Consider the following 10589-nt stretch of genomic DNA (forward strand, 5'->3'; position numbering starts at 1 on the left):
AGAAAGGTAAAAGTATGTGTGGAAGAGCAACAAAAACTGCACCAATATCCACTGCATCTGCTCCTGAAAGGCAGAAGGATGCTGCTGTGCTGGAAGCTGAAGGAAGGCTGTCCACCATGGGCTGCGTGAGCGATGGGCACTTGGCCTGACCCAACCCGTCAGCTGCCCACTGAACTAATCCATGCATAAATCTTTCTTCTCTCTGGAGGGCAGATTGGGACACTCTAATTCTCCTCCTCCAGGAGAGCAAGTGACTGTTTTTTGGAAGGAGTCTGCCCCAATGGGTGAGACAAGCCAGGGCAGATGCTCTTTGTCACTGGCTGAAGGCTTTTGTTGGGCTCTCAGGATTTCAAGGCTGCTCCATGCTACAAGGGGGTCCAGAAAGTTTCCACATGGCTCTCTACTTGGAGACCTCTTCTTTTGCAAATATCTGTTTTCCCTCATCCTAGTGAATGCAGCAAAAGATAGCACTCACTTAAGCACATTTATTTTAAATACACATTATGTAACAAATCTCACATACAGCATTTTAACTGACATAACTCCCTACAAGATATACAACACTTCTTCTAACACTGCAAGGCCTTTTGTTTCTTTTTGTTCTGTTAAGAAGCTAGTCTTAATAACCACACTGTACATGGAAAGTATTCGGCTCCAGTCTGTCTATGTGTTTCATCTTGTTTCACAAAACAAGTCAACAGCAGAGCTGAAAACAGAATTTAGAGGTCTGCTAGTCTCCATTTTCAACCCACCCTCAGGACCCACGCCTCCACTTTGATACTCTGCCACGATGGCAATGACATGAGCATCGTGGTACTAACTGGGTGTAGCAAATAAGGAAATCCAAACTTCTGGGTCCTAAACATTTACAAAGGAGTGACTACACCCAATGTCACGACTGAGAGAATTTTTTTTTTACAGATTTGGGTCACCTCTGAAGAGGCCAATAATGCCTTCTTGTCAGTCTGCTGTTTCACTTCTTTGTTTTTCCCATTGGTGTTCTTGTTGGAATCAGCAATGAAGGAAAACACACACATATGCCTAAGAGAAAACATCAGCGTAATAAAGCTTTGCTATTTCGCTGGAGACAAGCCATGTAACAAAAGGCAGGGTAATTTTCGGAAGTCTACTGAGAGACTCCCACAAGAGAAGGAGATAAAGTGTGTATCTAGAAGGGAGGCTCGAGAAACATTACTCAGTGGCACTAGACATTTTTGGAGTGATTGCAATGGATTTCTACTTCATTCCAAAAAACCTCCTTGTGCAGACCAAGAGGCAGCATCAGTAACCCCAGGCTTTCTTCACAACTTGTCTCATTGCTAGATGAGAAAGGGCATTTCCTCCCTGCATCCTGACACTACTTCAGCAAGCCAGCCAAACAAAAATCTCTTTTCTGAAGTTGATCCACTGTCAAAATATGCACAGAAAGGTTGGCAATCTGCAAAAGCACAAATAAAACTTCTCCTGCATATTAGTGGTGCAGACCAGAACCCCAAACCACTGCATCCTTTGAGGTTCACTTACCATGAATGCATATCCTGGCTGTGATTATTCATACATAATGCATATTGGCATGAATTAGTGTTCAGCAAGAAAGAATGAAGCATATCTAAAACAAGCATTAATGTTGCAGAGGAACAATATTGTTCCAGAGATGAGATTAAGTCTCACAGCTCTCTGAAATGGGTTATGGAGATGGAAAAATCCACTGACAAGAAGAGGGGATACTTAAAACAAGGAAGCTTCTCTCTTGCTGTGTTTTTGTTTTACTATTTCAACAACTACTCACCCAATCTCCTTACTCAATAATTAAAAATGCAATCTTTCCTGGATTCAGAGTTTAAACAAGTTCCCTGGAAGAAGTGATATTTTTTCTTCAGCACCATCTTCTCTTTTCAAGTGATGGTGGCCTGTGGCATACCTGCAGAGCAGAATCTGCAGTGTGTAGACCATTTAATCCAGACCAACCCTAAAGCACAAGGAGCACCGTATGTACTCTCAGCAGAGTCCATCACAGTGCTGGCAATTCTGCTTTTGTCTAAAAGAAAATTTAATTATCTATTAAAAGAGGCCAGTTGTTCTGGCTTTGGTGGAGGCAGCCTTGGTACATTTGGATGACCCAGATGTGTGTGTCTTCACAAACCCTAAAATGCATCAACAATGGGTCTGGCATTACGAACTTTCAACTCAGTTACTCTGGAAGTTCGGTGATCTCGCTTGAGTCACTCCTGGTTTACTAAATGCAAGTAAGAAAACTGGATCCTCTGTACAGTTACTCCTTTTATTTTAAAATGAATTAAACTAGCTAAATTTATTAATTTAAAAATACAAACGAACAGAAATGACATTCTTTGCAGTCTGATAAAATCTTCATGAACTCTACCCCTCAATTTAAAACACACATTTCAATCTCACTGGCAGGTACCCTTCAGAAACAGTTGCTATCTGCAGTATCAGTCTGGGGAAGGGGGAAAAAAAAAAATGAAGACCAAGGAGAAAAAAAAAAAAGAAAAAAAAAAAAAGATTAAAAGATCAAGTTACTCTTCACTTCCAAACAAGCCCGGCCACAGCTGTACATCAGCTTCCGAGCAACTGCTCCACAAACACACAACAGGGCTTCTGTCTTCCCACAGGGTTTGCTCGGGTCACCCGCATGTGGCGTGGATTAAAAAGGCAGGAAAGCTCCATTACGGAGCGAGCAGAGCCACGAGTTAAACGGGGGAGCCGGTGGTGCTGCTGGTAAATATCCTGTCCTGTGCTCCATCCCGAGGGGGCTCCCCCAGACCCGGAGGAGCCCACACACAGCTCTGGAAAAAGAGGCCCAAATCGTCATTCTGCTTTCGTACTTTCACTGTCTAAGCAGGAAGAAGTTGGGAGGGAAGGAGACCAGAGAGTTAAGAGTGGTTTTCATAGGCAAAAAGAGGATATGAAAGAGGCAGCCTCTGATTTTCAGTGGTGACAGTGATGGATTCAGGCAGCCTGTGCAGATTGTGAGATTTTTCTTATGGTGGAAAACAGCAAAAAGGAAAAGTGACACACAGCACAGTTAGGGAATAAAGCCAAACCTCTTTGCAGGGTGTGATCACCAGTAACTCTGGCTATCATCAGGTGCCACCTCCCATGTGCTGGAGAAGTCAATGCAGCCCTCAAGGCTGCAAAGGCAAACCAGCTGTTTTTAAACAAATACATTTCTAATTGAAGAGCTCTCCACTCCAACTGCTGTGTCCTATTTACTTGCTAGATTTCCAGCACTGTCTGCCTTTGGGACCAAGACTGCAACAGCTCACAACCTGTCAGGGATATTTCTTCGAGTATCAAGTGCTCTTGAACCCTTTGAAGAGGGTTTATAAATCACCAAACAGATGTTTCCCACAAACACACACAGCCATTATTTGTGCTGAAGTTCCAGAGATCGTAAGATGTGTGTATTGACAGACCAAAATTTTGTAAACACTTGAGACTAAAACTCAGCTACACATGCAGAAAAGCACACAGAAGGAAGCAATGGAGCAAAGAAGCAAAGGAAGTGGAAGATCCACTTGGCCTGTTGGCATACTCCGTCTTATTCCCACTAAGTCTGCTCTGAACGCTATGTTACATGTGTTTTGCTGATTCCTGACAGCAGCTTCTAAAAAAACATAAACAAATCAATTATGTCATTTTGTACTTAAAACTCAACCAGACCGTGGCATGTGCATACACACAAACACACATGTCTTTTTATTTTTTTTTTATTTTTTTTTTTTGAAAACGTGCAAGTGCTTCCAGTGTGTTCACATTCTCAGGGTGATCAAGCTTGGTCTGACTATTGGCTTTTGGAGGATCTGATGCCAGTCAGCCGTGCATAATGGGCTCTTTGTCTCACTGTCACATGAGCAGCATTGTGTTACAATCATTGTCACTCTGGGCTCAAACTGCAAGGCATGCTTTCACACAGAACACTCACTTTGGGGGCTCCTTTTGGCAGAGCCCTGAGATCGAAAACTCTTTTGCTGCACTTTAGTTAATCAGCCCAGCAATGCTGAAACTTCAAAAGTCAGGATTCAAAAGCTCTCATCCAAATCAACCGATTATGAAGCTTCTCTATGGGCCACATGAAGAGCAGGGCAAGTAACGTAATATAACCATCATTTATTTAAAGCACTTTAAATCGCTTTTCCTAGACCCTATGACAGCAGACAATTGTGCTCCAAATAACACAATGTGGGGGATGGTAAAAAAACCAAAAACCCAAGTCAAAGTTATCTCCACCTTGAATATTTTTCTCCTGCACTTCAGAAAAATGCCTGCAAGATAAAATCAAAACATTTCCACAGGACAAAGACAAGTAACTTGCCAGGTGACAATGTTATTTTACTACTTGCTCTATAAATCCTTTAAATTCCCCAAGAACACCCAACCTCTCCCCTGCCAAAAAAAATCCTGAAAAATACATAGACAAGACTTCCGTACAGGAGAAACTTCAAAAGTTGCTTTAAACATGCTGAACTCATTGAAACCCTGCACGGATGTCTCTGCTTTCATTCATGGAAAGTATTCTCACAGGGCTGAGACCAAACCATGTTAAGAACAACATCCTCCTGCCTGTACTGTCTCTTGAAAAAATTTGTACTGGAAATTTTTGTCTTGTACAGCTACTCTTGAAATACAGCACTCTGAAGAGGACTGACAAGACCTAACCCTGAAGGAAACAGGCACTGTGTGGGAAGAATTCATGACATAATGCCTGTGATGTGCAGAAAACTTTGGGAAGCAACGGCTTCTTCCCGAAAGAAATGGGCTGTGCATGGAACAACAAGCTACCAGCTCATGTACCATCTTCTGTCCAGCTCATTTTTCTTTCCTTTGCAGTCCATCAAAGTAACGTAACTTCTTCTGAGCCCTGGTTTGGTGTTCCACCCTGGTACTGCTCATATGTGTGCCAGGTACCCTAAACACACATTATCCTTCCTCTGGATCATTTTTCTTTATTAAGCAGCCTGAGCCAGCCTTCCTCCCTCTCTACACCCTCCACTGCAGACCCTTCCAGATGAGCACTGCCCGAGAGAAACATCATCACGATGCGTCAAGGCCACCCTGACTCTTGCCTGGACAATTCCACCCAGACCACAAAACCCTTGATGGTCTCCTCTTGTCCAGCCTGACAAATTCACCTTCTGCATCATCCTAAGGTCATGACTTCTCTGAGATGGCCCTTGCCTTTCATGGCCTCTTCCAATACCCAGCATTTCCAGTACTTTACAAGATGCTGACCCCTTGTTTGGTGAGGCCTTGGTTCCAGCCATCATTGGTAAGATACTGGTACCACAGAGAAATAGTTCTTCATCATTTCATATCTGAAGAACCTCATCTGAAAAACAGCTATTATTAATTCCTTTAAATGTATGAACTTCCATTGACTTTTCCTGAAGAAGGAGACTTTAACTTGACACCTGTCTTTGTTATTTCATTGTCTCTCCTTATTTCCTCTTGCCTTTTGTCTTGGAGTTTAGATCACAAAAGGCAAGATCATTTTTTGCTACTGTTCTTCTGTTGTGTATCTCCTGTGGCTGCAAGGGTGGACACTACAACCATACAAGCTGCAGCTCTTCGTGCCAGTAATCCTAATTCTAAAATGACATACTAATATGAAGTCTTTCAATTTCTTTGAAAAAATAATTTTGCACACACTTGCACCCCTGTGTGTTCAACAAAAATGATCTGGTAGGCTGAGAAGGGTGTTCTTTTACAGCAACAGAAAAACAGAAAATTAAATTTCTTTCCTGAGGTCACACAGCAAGTCAATCTCATAGCAAAAAACATGATTTTAACTTTATCTTCTCATTGTCTTGCACATTAAAAAACCTCAGAATTAGTATCTCACTGCTGACTATGAGTAATTAATCAGATACAAAACACTGATAAAACTGGAAGAGATGGCTGTCCACAGTTTAATATAAACCTAACATGTACATCCAAAGGCATGAACCACAAATCCTTACACAGGCAAAACATCAATTAAAGACCAGACAGTTTGAATGGGTTAATTAACATGAATGCTGACACAATCAATAAAGCTATTCCAGTAAAGCAAATCCCACCCCAGAATATTTCTCCTAGTTTTCTGACAGATGGCTTTGGATGATACATACTCTTTTCATAAGTAAAAAAAACAACAACCCTCATTTGGAATAGCAAGACACAGATTCTTCACACAGATGAAAAAATACTGCAGTTATATCTACATTTATGCTATGCTGACTGGAGCATATGAAGTCAGTACTAATTACTGACAAACTAATCTGTTAATATTAAAAATCAGGATCAAATTCCTGGCAGTGAGTCAATACCATAACTGCTACATACTGAAATTTGATTCCACTGGCATCATTCATCAAGGAAGACACCACTTAACAGTAGTAAGGATGCAAGAACTTTGTCATTTCACTACACCATTCCTGTCCATACCTGAAGAAACACTACTCATCAACACTGTGTTCCATTAAAATAAATTAAAAAACTAAATGGGATCACATCCATCTTACAGCACTGTCTACATAACTTTGGGTTTTTTAAAGCAGTTTATCTTTGGTTAGACTAAAACTGTGTCACATACACAAAGAATTTGTTTTTTACCTTCCTCAAAAGCCACCTGCTTCCCCTAATAAGAAGTGAAAATGCTTAGACTAGAAAAAGTGATGTAGAGAAACTACACAAAACTCCTGCCAAGTAATTGGAATATAAATTCAAGGGATCCTTACCAGCTGCAGTCAAAAGCCCACTCCAAACCCTGCTAGATGTTAATCAAACTTAAGTATGTTAATGCACAGTTCCTGTGTTCTTTGCATAGATGACTTAATTGCTTTTGTTAACTGCACTTGCTTCCTTAGGGGGTGCGTGTACCCATACAGCTGAACAGCTGATTGTGGAAAACATGGTTATGCAAGTCAGCAAAGGACTTCACTTGGCTAAACCCTTCTGCTCACCTCAAAACAACTCCTTTAACACTGTAACCACCCCTGGACAGGTCTTCCCACTCCCACCCCACCAGTCACGCTTAAAATGATGGCATTAGCTATCTAAGTAGACACTTAAATGGTAAAATTTATATACAAAGGGCTAAGGCATCTCCCTCCTGCCCAACACAAGGGTAGTACAGTTTCTGTTCTTGGGGACTTAAACACACAGCCAGCCCTGCCCCTACAGACCTGTGCCACATCTGGACCGTTTTACCACCTGATACACCAGAAAAGGGCAACTCTATTTCCAGGGAAATTAAGTAGACACAGCCAGCTGACTTCACACAGGTCACCGAGCTGCCCGCAGTTTAGATTTTTTTCTGCCAGATAGGGACTATAATCATAGTCCACATCTGCCAAATGTGGATATATCCCCAATGTCCATAGGATACAAATTTCATAGCCAGTCGGGTGAGCTGCTCTTTTCTCTCAGAGACTTGTAACACTCCAGACTTACAACCACACACTAAGGAGCAAAGCACAAAGCCATGGCACCTCTAAAACTAATATGATGCCACTGATTAACCCCCTGTGGGAGCAACACACATCTAAATTTGATTGTGTGACAAGGCCACATGTTTGGCTGTGTAAGAAAAATTCAATGAAGTTTATTACATAATGTGCCATATATTGATGCCATGCAGGTGCAGCATGAGTTACACAGGCAAATAAGTAGAAACTTGGTCCTGAATTACAGTTTGTCCATCTTATTAAACATCTGAAGCACACCTGCCCAGCTGGTCTCTCTGATTTGAGATGGGAAATCAAACTAGACGTGCTAATATGATTTCATTTGCAGGGCCAGTAAGTAGAAAGCAATACAGTTATTTGGCCACCCAGCCTGGTACTTTCCTAAATTCTGTCTCCAGCTCAGATAGTTGCATCCCCACTCCCTCCACTTCAAGAAGAACTCACATACCTAATTACTTATGCTTTCCTCCAAGTGTTGTGCTATTGGGCATGAGAGGGATGACAGGTTTGTCTTTACAAACAAGTTGTGGGTCTGCTGATAAGATGCAGCTATCAGTGAGAGACAACAGAAACAATGGGATAGATTCCACTGAAAGATGAAAGAGGCACTGAAAGAGCACCATCAATTCCACAAGAGTTTAGAATTAAGAAGGGATTATGCATTGTCGGGGGGGGGGGGGGGGGGGGGCGGGGGGAAGGTATCCCAGGTATCTGGCGTTCCGGGAAGTCTGTACCTCTCAAGTCCCTGAGCCTATGGGGAAAGAGAGAAGGGACAAGCGGCCGGGAATTAGGATAAAAGGGAGGCTGCGCCCTCCAAAAATTTGAGAGACCTCAGGGGAATGCCCCATGGCCTCTCTCCCTTTATTCGAATAAAGTAAAAGGACTCCTCTGTCTCCTTTTTGGACATATACCTCTGGTGTTTGTGGATTAATTTTCCTGACAGGCACAAATACCATTTAGGGATGTTGACAAGGCAACTGAAGCCAGCTTTCAGTTTCAGTCTCACATCAGACATGCTACTCAATCAAAGAACGCAAGACTTTCAGAAAAGATCTGCAGCTTATCTGCTCGGAAACAAATGCTACTCTCCAGACTTGTCTTTTTGGTTTTTTGTTATTTGTTCTTCCAAGATGCTGGATAAAAACATTTTTCCTATAGACAGTCATTATGTTAATCAGCTTTCGAACACACTGCTGCCAAAGCTCAGTTACCAACTTGATAAAATAAGCTATGAAGCATCTTCTATACTGATGACACGTTCCAAGTGAGGTTTTAAACTCACTCTGTAGAGAGAAGTTGGTACTTTGGAAAAACTTCAGAGCTGTATGTGATTCTAGGAAATGCATGCTCACTTTGACTACTTTTCAGTACTCAATGACTGGCAGCAACATTTAAGTAATTAATAAGATTATCAAAAGCTCTCCATTCCCAGCTCATTCGAGGAAAGGCAGCTGAGTATTTTTCCTAATTGATTTGTGCCTACATTTCCAGATTGAACCTCCTCCTTGGCTGAAAGACAAAATAGGAAATGTTTATGCTACTATTACTGTCGCCAAAAGAAAATCTGTGCAGGATACCACACAACTGAGAATTTCTCTAGGCAGCTTCTGCTGAGAGACATATGCTGGAACGGAATCAAGGTATTAAACAGATGTGCATTTTCACGTGCAGGTCACGCTAATTTACACCTATACACAAGCATCCCTCTATTCCAGTGCGTACACTCGCTCCAGTCTCTGCTCACGACTGCCAAAAGCCTTCCGTGAAAACGAAGCATAACCTTTAAAAACAGACACTTAACGGGAAAAAAAGAAAAAAAAAAAAAAGTGCTCTGAAGAGAAGCTGAACCGACTCGTCCACTCTCGGGACCGCAGCAGCTCTCCCGCATCCCGCCCCACCATCCTGTCACCCCGCACGAACGCGGGGACAAACACGCCTGGATGCTCTGCATAGGCGGAGGCACCGCGGGCAGCCCCGCATCCCACCCGCTGCCCGAAGGATGCTTCTGCCGAGGGCAAACCCCGCTCCGGGAGCGATGCTGCCTCACCCCCGCTTCCTCCCCGAGGCTGCCGCACCCGGCAGCTGCGGCCGGGACGGGACGGGACGGGACAAGTCCGGTCAGTGCCTACCTGTCCCGTGGGCGCCCTCCCCGTCCGCCGGGCCGCCGGGAGCCAGCGCCGGGAGCCGCCGCCGCCGGGACTTGAGCGAGGGGCGGTGAGAGCGGCGCGGCCGGCGGGGATCAGCCCCTCCTCCGCCAGCCCCGGACCGCCCCCGGCCAGGCCCACAGACACTTTTAACCGCTTCCCCGCGCTCCGCCCGCCACTCTCGCTCGGGCCGCCGTGCTGAGCGGGTGCGCCTTCCCTCGGTCCCGGGATCGCTGCCGTCAGCGGGCGCTGCCTCCCCTCAGTCTCGGGGTTGCTGCCTCCCCTCAGTCCCGGGGTCGCTGCCCTCAGCTCACATGCAGGCAAAGTGCGAGCTGTGTGGGGACCCCATGGGGAACTTTATTCGGCCTAGTGAAAGATAGGTACCTACGCAAGAGGTTGTGGAGGAGTGAAGTCGTCTTTTCAAACAACTAAATGCTTAAGTTCCCTCCATGAGGGACTAATAACGCAGGCCCGTCAGGAGATTGAAATTTACAGAAAAAGAAACGTCATGTGCTCCTCGCCAGAGCGGCTTCCCGAAGGAAGAGCAGGACGACTTACATATATTCTCGCATATTTAGGATAATTCGCAAGAAATATTGAACTTTTAAAGTTTTTTTTTCCCTATCTGAACATGCTGTCTCGGAAGCGTTAATTCGGTCGCTGCCTGGCTCGGTTTTTGCCAGCGGCGGGCGCGTCCTGGACCCGGCGCCATCGGCTCTGCGGGACGGGGAGGGACGTTCCAGCACCTTCTCCGAGAAGCCACATTCGTAGTCCCGCACGCAACTAAAACCCGACCATGCCACCCCATACAGCTTTTCCCCCATGGCCGTGAGGTCTGGGGGTGCTGAGGGTGCTGTCCCCAGGCGCTGTTGGGTTCCTGGGTGCCCGGCTTAGTGCAGCCCAGGCTGTGGGGATGCCGAGTGGCCGCACCTGTGGGTGATCCCACATGGATCGGGGAGTGTCCAGTGTGTGGCAG

The 10589-nt window shown here is 44.6% G+C and overlaps 1 protein-coding gene across 1 annotated transcript in view; it reads right to left on the minus strand.

Moving 5' to 3' along the window:
* MEGF10 (multiple EGF like domains 10) overlaps nucleotides 1-9696 on the minus strand; it is an 85817-nt gene extending 76121 nt beyond the window's left edge. The window contains exon 1 of the mRNA XM_058864993.1: nucleotides 9599-9696. The gene's annotated coding sequence lies outside the window, so the exon portion shown is untranslated. The remainder of the gene's footprint in view (nucleotides 1-9598) is intronic.
* Between the last annotated feature and the right edge of the window lie 893 nt (nucleotides 9697-10589).

Source organism: Poecile atricapillus, chromosome Z, assembly GCF_030490865.1.
Source record: "Poecile atricapillus isolate bPoeAtr1 chromosome Z, bPoeAtr1.hap1, whole genome shotgun sequence".
In the NCBI taxonomy this organism is placed as follows: Eukaryota; Metazoa; Chordata; class Aves; order Passeriformes; family Paridae; genus Poecile; species Poecile atricapillus.